Raw genomic sequence first — 16,748 nt, 5'->3', positions numbered from 1 at the left:
CTTCCGTGTCTTCCGGCCTGGCTCCCACGCTTTGGGTTACACTCGCATCTGATCTCGTTGTCGCCCTTGGTCTGCCAGCCACACAGACTCCTTCCAGCCCCAGGTTCTGTCGCCCGACTCTTCTCAGCTCCGCGAAGTGCCTTCCCGCCCCACGGTCCGCACGGAGGCCAGGGCCTGACCCCACTGGAGCTCCGTTGTGATTAAAGCGTACCTGCGGGCCTGAAGGAGGGCCTGGCCCGGCGGACTGGCAGACTGGAAGAACTAGCCAGAACTCCTCACGGAAACATTTTGGGGATAGTCCTAGGGTCCCCCTCCACTTGGGGGCTGTGACAGAGGAAGCAGCCACAGATAAAACCATCCCCCAGAGTAGTTGTGTCAGAACAATCTAAATATAGGTGTTGGGTTAGCTGTCCTTACCATCTAATGACGGGATTGGTGGGACCTCTGGATTGCTAATATCCTTGTGGATTTAAGTGTCCAAACCTGTAAGAATTTTTATGAGTTTATTTCTGCCTCATGACAATTGTGGGAAGCAAAAATCTCAATGGGCTGAGAAATTGCTCCAGAGGACGCCAGTTTTGCGCCTTATTTTTATACGTTAGAATCCAAGGAGAACACGGAGGGAAAAGGCAGAAGGGTGTACAGTAACATGAAATCCATTAGTGAGTGATTAGGCCGACAGGAGAAAGCAAAACTGGGAAATCTCTGGGATTGGATAAAAAGTAAAATGAGTAGGTACTTATTTTACACAGGTGGGTACAGGAGAGTTAGCAGTTAACAACATATAACAATAACAATGAGGGTTTCTGTGGCATCCTGCTCTGATGGGAGCTTGTGCCCTCAGGGGTCTGGAGAACGGAAATGACCTTGACATTCCAAAGGTATGTTATTGTAGATGCGCAAAGCCAATAGACAGCCTCAGTTCAGGTAAAAATGGACCTTTGTCAGGGAAGATACCAGCCTAGGACAGGACTGTCTGCCACGACTCACTTTTAGTTAGGAAGTTTAATTTCAGACCATCCTATGTGGTTGCTTTAGGTCTCTGAGTTTGTAAGGCCTCCCCTGAGCTTGTCAGGTTTAGCACGTGGCCCCTTTTTGTCCACATCCTCAGTACTAACCGGGCTGGTTCTGACTTTGAAGGGTGGCTGAATGTCATGGACAGTGAAGTTGAGAAGGCTTGGGGGTAGGGGACACTGGGAAAGTAGTGAAATAAAAGCTGTCAGAAGGGTCCTGATAAAAGGTGGAGGGGTCAGAGAAATCTGATAACCAGGAAAGCGTGAAATGACAAGGACAGAGAAGATGGAAGGAAGCTTGAGAGCATCCATGACTGACTGCTAAAGGATGAGAGAAGATGCTGAATCAAGCTGGTCAGAAATTTGCTGGACAAGATACAGGGTTCAAATTTCCTTGAAGAGGTGGATGGAATTCTCCCACGAAAGACTTTAAAACACTTAACATAATTTACAAGGCCCGGTTTAATATGGTTCCTACTTACTGCCTCTACCCATTCTTTCTCAGTCCACCAACAATACACTTCTTTCAGTTCCTCCATCAGACCCGTCACCCCCACCAGAGTTTAAGACCTCTGAACGGTGATTTCTGGGCCAAGGATAACTTCCCACTCTCCCTCTTCCCCTCACAAACACCTGTTCATCTTTCAGGTCTCAGTTTAAGTATCACATCTTCAAAAAGGTCTTCCTAAATCCACCAGCCCTATTTTATTTCAAATCCCTTTCTATGACTGTTCATGGGACCTGAACTTTTCCTTCATAATATTTCTCATGGTAATTACATAGGTATCTGTGTGATTATTAGATATATAATAATTTGTTAAGTTTTTACCTTTTAAAAAATATATTTTATTTATTTTTAGAAAGAGGGGAAGGGAGGGAGAAAAACATGACTGTGCAAGAGAAATATCAATAGGTTGCCTCTACCATACCCTCAACCTGGGGCCTGGCCTGCAACCCAGGGATGTGCCCTGATCAAGAACCAAACCAGCAACCTTTTGGTTCACAGGCCTCAATTCACTGAGCCACAGCAGCCAGAGCCAGCTTGGCTTATTCTTGATTTTAGCTTATTCTCCTTAGGCCTTGGTTTATACCTCAGTTCAGGTTAACAGACATTAAGTGAAGGCCACTATGGGCTCAGAGCTTTAGAGAAATAGATGAATAGAATACAACAAACCTTTCTGCCAAGGATCATACAACCCATAAGAGGAACCAACGTGAACACAAAGCTAAGAGAAGCAAGGCTGCACCGACTTGTTTTTAGTATTCATTGTAGGGTTGGGTAGGTTTGACTGCGAAGAGTTCTCAGTGCTGCCCCAGACTGGCCTATGCCAATAATAACTAATGTCCTCCTTGACTTGGTGATTAGATAGGAACTCTACCTGTAAATCCAACTACTATAGGGCACTTCCAGGCTTTGCTACAAGTAGGCCAATAAATGTGTTGGACATTTATTCAGTGATTAGAGTTGAGCAGACTTTCTAGAACAGCAGTTCTCAACCTGTGGGTCGTGACCCCTTTGGGGGTTGAATGACCCTTTCACAGGGGTCGCCTAAGACCATCGGAAAACATATATAATTACACGTTGTTTTTGTGATTAATCACTATGCTTTATGTTCAATTTATAACAATGAAAAATACATCCTGCATATCAGATATTTACATCATGATTCATAACAGTAGCAAAATTACAGTTATGAAGTAGCAACGAAAATAATTTTATGGTTGGGGAGACACCCCAACATGAGGAACTGTATTAAAGAGTCGCGGCATTAGGAAGGTTGCGAACCACTGTTCTAGAACGTAGAATGATGTAGCTGTTTTGCAACAGGGGAGTCAGCCTGAGGACAAACCCATGTCATGGGCAGTAATCAACGACGACGACAACAACAAAATAATTAACTTTGACACACATTTTATTTCTGTTTTCCAGAGCCAGTTCCTTTCCTTTGCTGTTTTAGATAGTTTGAAATGGGTTTTCTACTAGTTCCTACCAAAAGAATTCTGGATGCTATTTTTTCTCCCCAAGCCAAATTACTAATTTGGCATATTTTCTACACTATACTCCTTAATATTTATTCAGTCTTTGTTTAAAGGAATGTCTGAATGGTAAAGGGTAGAAAGAATGCCTCTCACTTTATTATCCTGAGCAATTCAGCTCTGATCCAAATTTATAGTATATCCTGCTCATCAAAAAGAAATATGGACTAATAAGGATCTAACTTCCTGAAAATGTGGCTTAACAGTAAGTTCACCACCACTACAGGCCCCATACCAAACTACCATTCCAGCCACATACTGAACTGCTTCCCCCAATGAATTCCATTAACTACTATTTTCTCCTCTATATCATTTTCAATGATAAAATGTTTTATGGATTGAGGTTCTAGACAATTATCTGATTGGGCCACCACCTTAATCTGGCTCCAATTTTTAAAAAACTAAGTATTAAAATTAAAGTGTCCTAAGATTACAATAGAGTTAAAAGTCTCAGGAGTGACTTTCTCACTTATTAGCTGTGTAACTTTAGCCAAGTCTCAACCTAATTTTTCTAATCTATAAAACAAGAATGATTATTCCTTATCTCAGGTTGTTGGCTCAGTAAATGAGATAAGTTCTAGGAGTGTACTTTATAAACTTAGAAAGTGATAGATAATGCATTTTTGGTATCTAAGTAGCTGATATCGTTGGCAGCTGTCCGTCTTGAGAGACGATGGTGTAGCTTCTTAAGAGTCTATCTGCACCGCCGAGAATGGCTGTGCAGTCCGACTCGGGAGTGACACGGTATCTGTCTCCTCCCGTGTTGAATCGACATCTTGAGATGACGCTGGAGTGTCCTCTCCAGTGAAGCTGAAGCTACAGAGCCTGGGCAGGGTGATATGGAGGGTCTGCTGTTGCCCATGCAGCAGACCCCCCCTCTCTTCGCAGCTGAAGGGTCCAAGGGAAAGACGGAGTCAATACAGCTTGGCTTCAGGTGCGCCGCAGGAGTTGCCGGTGTTGACTACAATGTCAAACTGCCTTAGGGACTCCGGCTCCGGATTTTCTGTCGGGGTTTACTCCCTTAGCCTTTCCCCTGAAGAGGTATGCCGCAAGGCAGCGGAGGTTTTTTGGAGTCAGAGTTTTCCTTCTCTGATGTGCCCTGACTGGAAGATCGAACCAGCGACACTTAGCTCGCAGGCCGACGCTCAATCCACTGAGCCAAACCAGCCAGGGTAAGTAGCTGATAAACCCACCAAAAAAGGAATTAAGAAGTACTCATATACCCTTAGGTTATGTTCTAATATCTTTAGAAGAAGAGTATTCAACCTAGTTGGACCGTACATGGAATATTGAGTTTAGTTCCAAGTACCTGTCTTGTTAATCCTTTCCCTTCCTATCTCTGAACCCATCAATCTTCCCTGATCTCAACAACTCTCTTTTCCTTTCCACTCATTTTCTCTCTGACTATAACTATGTTCAATCCTCCTAGATAACTTCAAGTCACCTTTCTTCTTTTGCCACACATACATTTATTTTAATCATATTTCTTCACTCCTTTACACTTTGCAGATAGTGTTTGGCTTAACCTTTAATAAAACTAATGTTAAGGAAACTGAATGATGAATTTAACTTTTAATTTTATATCGCCAACTTTTTATTCTAAAATTTTTAATGTTTTTAAGAAAAGTTGAAAGCATAATACAATAAACATCTGTATACATTCCAATTAGAGTCAATAGTTTTTAATATTTGAATAATAATTTAATTAAGGTATAATTTATGGTATGAGTGAAATCCTCATACCATAAGTAAAAGCTTCAGTTAGTTTTGAAAAATGCTTATCAAGATACAGAATACTTCCATTACCCAAGAAGGTTCACTCTTGCTCCTTCCCAGTAAAACCTCCCACCAGAAACAAGCAATTATCTAATTTTTAATACTACAGAAAGGATTAAAAAATGAAGTGACATTTTCTACTTATTTTAAAGTACTACTATAACTTTGATGCCAAACCCAGAAAAAAATTAGTTTTCCTACCTAATTTATAAACAGATCTTACCCCAGTAATGCTAACATATATTAAACAACTAGGTAATTTGATCCAACTCACCAACTGAGAATAACCCCCCCCCCAAAAAAAAAAAAAAATCTGTACTTAGAAAAGCAGAAGCAAATACCTAATATAAAGGTTTATCCAGCCAAATCTTAGAAGGCACTATTCCAGGTAGTTAAACCAAACATCTGTCCTAAAGGCATCTAACAATACAGAAGTAAAATTTATAAACTCAGCTATGACTTTTGAAGAATTGATGAGCAATAGAGAAATAAATATAAATCTAGTGCCATAGAAGATGGAAAGTCTGATAAATATTTCCCATATTTAATATAAGATGCATAGGGTAAAGATAAAGCAGAAGTAAATCAGCACTTCTACAAACTGCAATCAGGTTTTACAGTAATCAGGAAACTTCAAGCCTTAAATATTGAATAAACAGGTCCTAGATAAAGATATCATCACCCTAAACCTCAAATTATCCCACAGATAATTTTCCAAATAAAATGACCAGCACACAGTCAGAAATCAGAAAAAGACTGTAATAAAAACGTGCTTACACTAAAAAATTTAAGTAAAAAGTTTGAAAAAATAATCTAATAGAAACTCTAGAATTGAGAAGTTTAAGAACTCAATTGATAGGTTTAATAGTATATTACACATTGTTTAAGCAAGAATTAATAACCAGAACATATGTTAGAAGGCTGTTTAGAATGACACACAGAAAAAAAAAGATAGAAAATAGACAAGAAAACATTAGTGTTGTATGAGGAGAGGAGGTTAGCACTCCCCTTGACAAGGATGGAAGAGGCCCTCGGGGCTAACAACATGCATACAGTTAAGGCATTGCCACCTACTTTATGGCATCTAACCCCTGTTTTTGCTAAGTCAAATGAGCAAGTTAGAGAAAGACAAATACCATATGATTTCACTTATATGTAGAATATAAAGAACATACTGAATTAACAAGGAAAATGGAGACAGACTTCTAGATGGAGAACAGGATGACAGCCAGTGGGAGGGGGATGAGGGGGTGAAGGAATTGAGCAAACTGGAAAAAGGACTCAGGGACACGGACAACAGTGTGGTGATTGCCAGAAGGAGGGCGTGTAAGGGGACTAAATGGTAACAGAAAATATATAATAAAGGTTAAATCAAAAAAAGAAAAGAAAAAGAAAATATTAGTTACATAGATTTGAGAGATAGAAAATAATGTTGAAAAGGTCTAACAAATGTTTAATTGGAGTCTTCACAGAACAGAAAAAAAATAACAGAATGAAGTAGAAGTAATATGTGAAGAGACCAAGTCTGAGATTTTCCAGGTTAATAAAAAGCACCATAGGTTAAAGATGAACAAAACCCTTTCCCATTCTGCACGAGAACTTGAGCTTCAGTTAACTTTTTAGCTCTTTTTACCTGAAAACATGATAGATAAAAATGACCTCTGACTAGTAAATTGCCTTTGGAACAGAAATAAAAATGAACTATAAATATCTGATGAGGATGCCATACTTGGAAACTTTCCTGCGTGAGTTAAATTTACCAGTAAATTAAAGCAATTTTAAATATGTATGCACCAAATGACATGACCTAAATGTATCAGAGAACCTACAATGAGAAATAAAATCCACAAATACAGGGGAGCATTTTACCACACTTATCTCAGTAATTGATATAAAAGGCAAACAAAAAATAAAGATATGTACAGATTTTTGGAATGACATAATTAACAGACTTGACCCAGTGAATATAAATATTGTGCAGAAAATGTGTTATTTCAAGCACATATGGAACATTTACAAAACCTGAACATACACTGACAACAGTGCAAATCTCAACAATTTTAAAATTGTAATAAAATATACATAACAAAATTTGCCATCTTAACCATTCTTTTTATCCTCACCCAAGGACATGCTTATTGATTTTAGAGTGAGGGAAAAAGAGAGAAAGAGAAACATTGAGTGTCAATTGCATTTCCTTAATGACTAGTGCTGCTGAACATCTTTTCACATGCTTGGTTGCCATTTGTATACGTTCTTTAGAGAAATTTCTATTCAAATCTTTTACCCAATTTTTAATCTGCTATTTATTATTTTGTTGAGTTTCAACAAATTTTTTAAAATAAAGATATGACTCTTTTTTAAAGATTATTTATTTATTTATTTTTAGAGAGAAGGGAAGAGAGGGAGAGAAACATCAACGTGTGGTTGCCTCTCTGACACCCCCAACTGGGGACCTGGCCTGCAACCCAGGCACGTACCCTGACTGGGAATAGAACCAGCAACCCTTTGGTTCGCAGGCCAGTGCTCAAACCACTGAGAGCACACCAGCCAGGGCACGTTTCAACAAATTTCTGTGCTCAAGTTAAAAATCAAGAGTATACAACGAAAAAGAAAACCCTACATTTTGGGGAATTAAGAAATACTCTTCTTAATAATTTGTGGCTCTAAGAGGAAGTTACAATAAAAAATGTAAAACTATTTCCCTGAAAGACAATGAAAACACTGCATATTAAAATGTGTAAGTTGTACCTAAAGCCATGGTTACTGAGAAATTTAAAACCTTAAATGTATATATCATGAAAGAAAAGAAGCCTGGCACTCAGTTGATCTGAACAACTTTAAGAAACAGAAGAGAAGAATTAAGCCCAGGAAAGCAAGGGGAAGGGCATATTAAACATAAGAGAAGAAATTAATGAAAGGAAAACTACCATATAATACATACACAAAGCCTGTCATTTACTCAAAAATTACCAGACATGTCAGAAAACAAGATCAAATGACTAAAAACCAACCTGATAGGTCTGTGAGGAGCTGCTACAAGTCTGCTTTTCATTCACTTCTCTATCACAGAGATTGTGATGAGACAAGTTTTTTAAAAATCATCTCCCAGGTTTTGATCAGATGTGATTATAGTATTTACCCTTGATATGATGTGATGAGTACGGCCCTTTACCTCTCTGATCTTTCACTCAAAAACCTACAACCCTGGTTTAATCATGAGAGAACAGTCAGACAAATCCTAATTAAAGGACATTCTACAAACCACCTGAGCAATGTTTCTTAAAAGTGTCAAGGTCATCAAAAACAAGAAAAGTCAGAAAAACACTCATGACTAAGACGAACCTAAGGAGATATAACAACTAAATGTGATGTGGTATTTTGCTTAAGACCCTAGAATAAAAAAAGGACATTAATCAAGAACAAAGAAAATCTGAATAAAGTATGAGCTTTAGTTAATAATAATGTATCGATATTTGTTCATTACTTGTGACATATATACCACATTAATACAAGTTGTTAATAACAAAAGAAATAGATATATGGAATTCTCTCTAACTATGTGCACAATTGGAATCTAAATCCTATTTTATTTATCATAAAAAATTTCAAAATTCTATTTGTTAATAAGAAAAAGAATGGCTATTAGATTTTTAAAATATAATTTCAACTTTTGAACGATTGTAAAAATGTAAAATCTCTTGTCAATTGTATCTAAAGAATTTGAGGACATTGTCATTAAAATGTCTTAATCAGGAAGCATAGATATTTCGAACATATCTGCTCATGGAAGTGCTCTCAAGCTTTTCATTAAAACTTTTGAAATGTTTTATTTGGAAGTTTTATACAAATTTAATATTTTATATTTTACTTAATACTTTAGCATTTCATTTTTTCTTATAATTAATGGTGAGGTTTTCCACCAAGCTGCATAGAGCTGTTTGTAAATCCCCTCCAGTTTAATAACTTGACACACAAAATTTTATCATTTTCTTTGTGTGCGATGACCTAAAAAAGGTTAGGAAACACTAACCCAGGGAAACACTTATTCATGTACATGTGCACTACAAGATATGTACAAGGATATTTATTACATCATTATTTATAATAGTGAAAATTTAAAAACTTATCTTGTCCATCAAGAAGAAAATGGATATATGCATTGTGGTATGTTCCTGCAAAAGAATGCTATACATAGCATAAGAAAAAAAAAAAAAAAAATAAGCCAGCCTTGGCTGGTGTGGCTCAGTGTATTGAGTGCCAGCCTACAAACCCAAAGGTTGCTGGTTCAATTCCCAGTCAGGATACATGCCTGGGTTGTGGCCTGGGGCAACCAATCAAGGTGTCTCTTGCATGTTGATGTTTCTCTCCCCCTCTTTCTCCTTTTCTTCCCTTCTCTCCAAAAAATAAATAAATAAAATCTTTTAAAAAATGGATAAGCCAGAGCTATGTATAAGAATATGGACAAATCCTCAAAACAATGTTAAATGAAAAAAATAAAGTTGAAAAACAATTTATATGCCCTTTACATAAATTTTTCCAAACTATAAAATAATGCTGTATTTGTATGAATACATACATACGTGATAGAAGTTCAAAAACACGTGTGAATAATGAATATCAAAACCAGGGGTCCCTCTGAGAAGAGATGGGATCTGTGGACTATTCTGAAGGACTTCACTATATTTATAAAGTTTTCTTAAAAAAAATCTGAAGCAAATACGGCAAAATGTTAAGATATGACAGAACTGGAGGAAGTTGGATATACCAATTTATTAATGTCTATATTTGTATGCTTATTTCATAATAAAATACCAAATACATCCTAAATATGATTGTTCTTTAATACCTCACCGCTACTGTCATCATTGTCCTGGCTGACTGCAATAGTCTCTAGTTTTATTTCCTTGCTTTCTATCTTGTTCCTCTATAACCGTTCTCCATAGAATGATCGGAATGATATCTTATAAATATAAATCTGATCTCACCACCCCCCTGCTCAAAACTGTTCAATGGGTTTATATCACTCTAAAAGTAAAAATCAAACTTCTTATCAGAGTCCACGGGCCCTTGTTTTATTGCCCGCATTTAGCCCTTATTCTTCCCTCACAATCATTATGTACCTTCTCATACTGATTACTTTCCTTTTGAAACTTCTCACTACCCCAAATTATATTAATTCATGGTGTATGGGTAATTATTCCTATAGTTCCCAGCCCTCACTAGACTCTAAGTTCCATGAAGGCAGGAATTTTGTTCTCTATGACACCCCCATTGCCAAGAACATTGTTTGACTCATATTAAGTACGAAATAAATATTTCCTGGATGAATGAATAAGTGAATGATTTCATTTTCATTCAAAAAGGAAAGGAGCCCTGGCTGGTGTACCTCAGTGGATTGAGCCCTGGCAACTGAAAGGTCACCAGTTTGATTCCCTGGTCAGGACATGTGTGCCTGGGTGTGGGCCAGATCCTGGGTTGCGGATGTATGAGAGGCAACCGGTCACCAGTCCATGTTTCGCTCCCTCTCTTTCTCCCTCCCTTCCCCACTCTCTAAAAACAAAACAGAAACAAGAAGGGGAGGAATGACATTTCAGTGGTTAAAAAAATGGTGTAATAAAATATATGGAGGCTGAAAATTACACAGTACTCTCAACAATAACAATAGCTAAGATACGCTAAATGCTCCTTATGTCCAGGCATTTCTAAGCACGGGAACCACATACTTTTGAGGGTGAATGTCAGCCTTGCTCTCCTCACAGGCCCCACAAACCTATTTGTGTCATGGAAGCCTCCTCCCTTGACATAACTGATTGGATTTGGATGGAATGCTGGCTGAAAAAAAACCATCTGTTAGCCAGGGGGGCGCAATTAGATTCTGTTTTTTGAAAATTTATGCTGAGAGATATGCAGGTTAAGGAAGTTTGAAGATGAGTCATGTTAAAGGCAGGACATTTTTGAGTGAAGGGAACAGCTGCGGAGGTCCTTGAGGCTGCCCTGGTATCTGCCCTTCCTGAACCTCGTTGGATGTTTTCTTGGCTTAATGACGTAAGTTACCAACTGTCCTTGAAGGAAATAAAATCCACTTCTTTCATTTTTAAGACTAATGTGGATAGGTTTCTTTGTTTTCTTGATTATTCATTCTCCTAAGATCAAAACAGCAAACAATCTCTTCATCAAGGAAACCTAAGATAGTCTTTCCCATGCAAAACTGTGAGATGTATTACTGTTTCCATTTTACAGATGAGGAGACAAGGCCTGAAGGTCCAACACCTTTCCTACGGTCACAGAACACTAAAGATGCCACTCCTGGCCTGGCTAACTCTCAAGAGGAGCCCTGAACTGTCCATTTGTGGCTGTAAGGAAGGGCAGCAAGAGGACTATTGGGGAGATGAAGTTAGCAAGACAGGGCAAACATTTTGATACCATTTTGGGAAAATTAGAAAATGGCACTGATAACAGTGATGGGGAGAAAACCAGATTTCACTTGTTTTTGGATAAACAACAAAGGCTCTTTATTCTTACATATCAACAACTGTTGGCAAAGAGAGATTTATACCAACACGGAATGTCTGCATGATTAAAACTTTTTCTTTTTCCATTGACAGAGTTGACAGTGTTTCAGGAATGACAAGATACATTTTTTAGTAACATAAAAAAAGGAGTTTTAACAATATATATTTAGAGAAAACTTATAGTTGGTTGTCTTGGGGTTTGCAGTAAGGCAGGTACATTTCTTGTCATTCTTGCAAATTCCCCCTCATTCGTGCATGCCTAGAATAGCTCTGCTGAAGATGGTTGACATTTAAGTCAGGTTGAGAATACAGAATTCCAGAAGGTTTACTTGGGGAGGGGCTATCAGAGAGAAAGGGGTAAGGACTGATGGATTAATATATGATTTGAAGAGAGTAATCAATAGAACAAAAAGTTTATGACTAAAAAAAATTCAGAATTCGCCCGCCAAAACATTTTTGCTGTAAGAGAAAGAAAAAGTGGGGTAACTCGTGTTCTCCAAGCTGGATCCTTGTTTTTCAATATCTTGGAAAATAATATGTCTGGAGAAACAGCGGTAAGCTTAGAAGCATGATTAGTGTGGACACCAGACACAACTTTGTTACTTGGCTAATTATTTAAACACTCTTTTAAAACTCAAGCATAGGAAATTATAAGGTGTTTTATAAAAGGAGGGAAAATAAAATTTTCTTAGAGGGGAGATTTTTCTTTCTCTGTAGGTATTAATATGATAGTTTAGCAAGCAATGAATTGATACAGTTTAAAAATCCATTCTGAGCATGAAGCCTGCATTTGCTCACCTCGTGCCTTCACAGTCCCTGGATTCCCCTTGTCAGGGATAAAGAAGCAAGCCAGTGACTCTCAAACCAGTAGGAGATAATTAATAGATAAATCATGGAAAAGGGGCAAGGAAAGGACATTCCACAGCTCCTCACACATATCTCTGGGATCAAAAGGAAGAAGATTATTGTCACCAAACACCGAGAAATGGGAAAATGTAGCTAGATAACTTTGCAAATAAATTGGAGATAGACCTATAACAAGATTACCCTTACTTAATCACACCCTGAGTTAAGTAGTTAATCACGTTAGATTGTGAACCCAGATTAACCAGTAATGGAGAAAGGGGAAGAGGGGGGTGGAGGAGCTAATCGAATTAGTACAAAACCAGTTTTCTTTGTCTGCTTTGCGTGCACATTCTCCTGGCTGGTGGTGCGCCCGACTCTGCAGACTCGTGAATAAATGCCTCACTTTGCTGCCCAAGTCCTGTGTCCCGGTTTTTATTGTGAGCATTTCTCACAGCTAGGCACCGGAAAGCGGGCCACTTCGTGAATGTGAGACAAACGCTGACAAGGTATACAGTGGAAAGCTCATGAAACAGGCCACAGGAACTGCCAGATGTCAAACATCACAGTCCACCACAGAGATGTTGAATGGCACAGCTGGAGCAGATGTACATCCACGGTAGCAAGATCCACCTTGTGATCTTGCCTGAAATGCTGAAAAACCGCACCCATGTTAAAGAGCATGAAAAAGAAGAACCAGGGCTCATGGGCTGGTTGATAAGAGCTGTTAATCTGAAAATCCAAGTGACCTTGGGAGGAAAAGGAACTTTGCCTCCATGATGATGACAACAACGATGATGATGATGATGATGATGATGATGTTGTTGTTTTTATCTGGTTTGGGGGTGGGGGTGCATGCTTATGTATATGTATTAGGTTTTCTTTTGATATCTTTCTCTTTAGATCAAGGGATGCACTAAACTAAATGTCCCTTGTGGTATATTTGACATTTGGCAATGTCTGGAGCCATTTTTGGTTGTCACAATTCGGGGTATGCGGCGCACCTGAAGCCAAGCTGTATTGACTCTGTCTTTCCCTTGGACCCTTCAGCTGCGAAGAGAGGGGGGGTCTGCTGCATGGGCAACAGCAGACCCTCCATATCACCCTGCCCAGGCTCTGTAGCTTCAGCTTCACTGGAGAGGACACTCCAGCGTCATCGCAAGATGTCGATTCAACACGGGAGGAGACAGATACCGTGTCACTCCCAAGTTGGACTGCACAGCCATTCTCGGCGGTGCAGATAGACTCTTAAGAAGCTACACCATCGTCTCTCGAGACGGACGGCTGCCGACGACGACTAGTACCTACTGGATAGAGTCCAGGGATGCCACTAAACCTCCCACAATGCACAGTTTCCTCACAACAAATGTCAATAGTGCCAAGTTTGAGAAACCCTGCCCTAGCCCAACAAATTTAACTAGCGGAGAATTTCAGTGAGAAAAATTGAGGTCCTTTCTTAAATGAAAAGCTCATGCTTTTACTCTTGTTTTTTCATTTTAAAGTGTTGGATTTACTTAAAGCTAATTTTTAGACAGGGTGAAATGAAAATTGGAGGGACATACATGTCAAGATGAGGGGTTTGGATGCTCTGGGCCACCACACAGGATATTGTAGGTAGCAGTATGATAAGATCTCTATTCTAGAAAACTAGGAGTAACTCAGTGGTCAGGTGATCTCCAAAGATCTCATCTGAGAGTCTCCTCTCTCAGTCCTCATAGTCCCTGTCCTATTATTCCTCATCTAGACTACTTCCATGGCCTCCTTCTGACCTCTCAGCTCCTAGCAGTCTCCCTTTCATAGTCACCTTTATTTCTGAAGTGTATTTTCACTGGATATAGAATTCTAAGTTGACAATATTTTTTTTTCTTTCAGCACTTTAAAAACATATTTGCATTATCATTTGTACTCTTAGGTTGTTTGCATGTCTTGGCAATTATAAATAATGCTGCTTTGAACATGTGGGTTCAAATGTCTCTTCAAAATAATGATTCCAGAAGTGGAATTGCAGAATCATATGGTAGTTCTAGTTTTAACTTTTCTGAGAAATTTCCACAGTGGCTTCACCAATTTACATTCTTACCAATAGTACACAAGTGTTCCTTCATCAACACGATTTCTCTTTATTTTTGTTAACAACCATCATAACAGGTATGAGGTTATATCTCACTGTGGTTTTGATTTGTATTTCCCTTATGATTAGCGATTTTGAGTATCTTTTCATGTACATGTTGGCCATTCGTATCTCTTTGCTGGAAAAATGTCTATTCAAGTCCTCTGTCCATTTTAAAGTTAGATTTAAAATATAGGAGTTCCTAAAATATTTTGGATACTAACCCCTTATCAGAAAAATGGTTTTTGTAAATATTTTCTTCCATTCTGAAAGTTGCCTTTTCATTTTGCTGATCATTTCTTTTGTTGTGCAGAAGCTTTATCATTTGATATAGTTCCGCTTACTGTTTTTTGGGTTTTTTTTTGTTTGTTTGTTTTGTTTATTTTGCTTTTATTGCTTCTGCATTTAGTGCCATATTAAAAAAAAAAAATCATTGCCAAGACTGATGTCATAATTTTTTCCCATGCTTTCTTCTAGGAATTTTTAAGTTTCAGGTCTTACATTTAAGTCCTTAATTCATTTCAAGTTAGTTTTTGTGAGTGATGTAAGATAAGGGCCCAATTTCGTTCTTTTGCATGTGAATATCCAGTTTTTCAACATCACACTAAAGAGAGTATTCTTGGTTCTCCTGTCAAATATTAGTTGATTAAAAAATTATTTCTTAATGTGGGTCTTGGTTAGAAGAGTTTGAAAGCCAGTGGTCATATGATGGAGTCTTCAGAAAAAAATCATATTAAATGTGCAAATAAGGCAAAATAGAGTACAGCATGTCCTTGCAATGTTATACTTGAGTGATGTTTAAGAGGACTAGAGCTTATTCAATAAGGGTTTTCTGCAAGGACAGAAATGTTCTATATTTGTGTTGTCCAATATATTAGCCATTAGCTACACATGACAATTCAATACTTGAAATGTGGCTAGTCTGACTGAAGAACTGAATTTTTAACTTCACTTAATTTAATTAGTTAAAATTAGATGTAAATGGCCAAAAGGCGAGGAATGTATCTATATACATCACAAAAGAAAATTTCAAAAGTTATGCTTTGATTCCCCTGTAGAATTTTAACCAGTTTTATATCTAACCTAGCAATTTTATTCTAACATTGTCTTCTTAAAATACCCAGTTCCTCAAACTGTTCTTTAACCAAGTTTTGCCATCTCACGGACTCCCTCAATGAGTTAGGTAAAATCTTTGACATATATCTGTTCACATCAGTCACGTTTTTAACTTTTTGAAAATCATGTCAATAATAGAATGAGCCTGTTTCTACAACTATAAACTGGGAAAATTAATAACTTCTCCATAGGGTGTTAGAATTAAATTAGATAACCACATAAATCACATAGTACATTAACTGGTTCTATAGCTGCTTAATAACTTATAGCTATTATTACTAATAAGAGAATGGTCAACAATTTCAAATGGTGCTAAGTTAAAATAAGATAAAGAGTGAAAAAAATCTATAATTGGATTTCAGAATTAGGAAGTTACTGGTGACTTTAGCAAAAACAGCTTCAAAGGAGTAGGTCCAGAATCAGCTGAGAAAAGAATGGGAAGTGAGTGAAGACAGGACAGCTAGTCTTTTAGAAAGTTTGAAGTGACTGGGAGAGAGGTGATTCAATTCAACAATTATGAGAGCTTTTTTTTTTCTCTCTTTTTTTCAGATTGAGAAGACATAAATATTTTTGTATCCTGAGGGGAGAGAATAAGTGATGAAGGCTGAAGATAATGAAGAAGGAATGATTTAGAATAGGGTTCACAGCAAGAGACAGAAGGGAAAGCCATTGAAGACACAGAGTAGTTAATACACGAAGAAAATGGAGCAGAGGTAATTGTCAAGTCCATATTTGCCTATTTCTAATGAGAGTAGGTCTGATGTGGAAGGAATTGGAGGAGAAGGGAAAGTTTCATGCACAATTTGCATCCCAGAATGCCCCTAACAAGAACAACAAAAAAGTCCACAGGATTTTTTCAGCCTAAATGGACCACGTATAGGCAATTTCAAAGTAAAGCAGGAACTTCAAACCTTTACTATAATGGGGCGGGAGAGGAGGCCCTAGAGAAGAATGGATGTCAAAAGTACAGTCTTGGAAACATAAGCATTAAATCACAAAGGCCTGAACAACTGCCGAAGTGAAGGCCAAATTCTGTGGCATATAAACTTGAGTTACCTTTCATTTTAGAGACAGAATTCAGAGAACCGAAACAATTGCAGCCACTGCCCCAAGTCCTGCCGATCATCCCCTTTAGGTTTCTTGATTGGCCGGTATTATGCAAACGCTCTGGATTAAACATGCTAATTTTAACATTGATTGGCATGATAAAGAATCCATATGTGCCCCGTGATAGGCTGACCTGTCTAGGCTCTGGCCAATCCTGAAAGGGGCGGGCTAGTTAAGCGTCAGGTTTCCTCGAGCTACTTTTCTTGGATGTATTTACCAGTCGATCAGCAA

The 16,748-nt window shown here is 38.1% G+C and overlaps 1 non-coding gene across 1 annotated transcript; it reads left to right on the top strand.

Annotated features, from left to right (window-relative positions):
- Positions 1 to 5,802: 5,802 nt before the first annotated feature.
- LOC150002593 (U6atac minor spliceosomal RNA) lies at positions 5,803 to 5,926 on the top strand. Its single transcript, XR_016512903.1, has one exon. It is a non-coding gene; the product is annotated as a U6atac minor spliceosomal RNA (small nuclear RNA).
- The last annotated feature ends 10,822 nt before the right edge of the window (positions 5,927 to 16,748 follow it).

The sequence above is a fragment of the Furipterus horrens genome, unplaced genomic scaffold (genome assembly GCF_987537825.1).
Source record: "Furipterus horrens unplaced genomic scaffold, mFurHor1.1.pri manual_scaffold_8, whole genome shotgun sequence".
In the NCBI taxonomy this organism is placed as follows: domain Eukaryota; kingdom Metazoa; phylum Chordata; class Mammalia; order Chiroptera; family Furipteridae; genus Furipterus; species Furipterus horrens.
The sequence above is the reverse complement of the archived record's forward strand: the minus strand, read 5'-3'. Positions and strand labels throughout refer to the sequence as shown.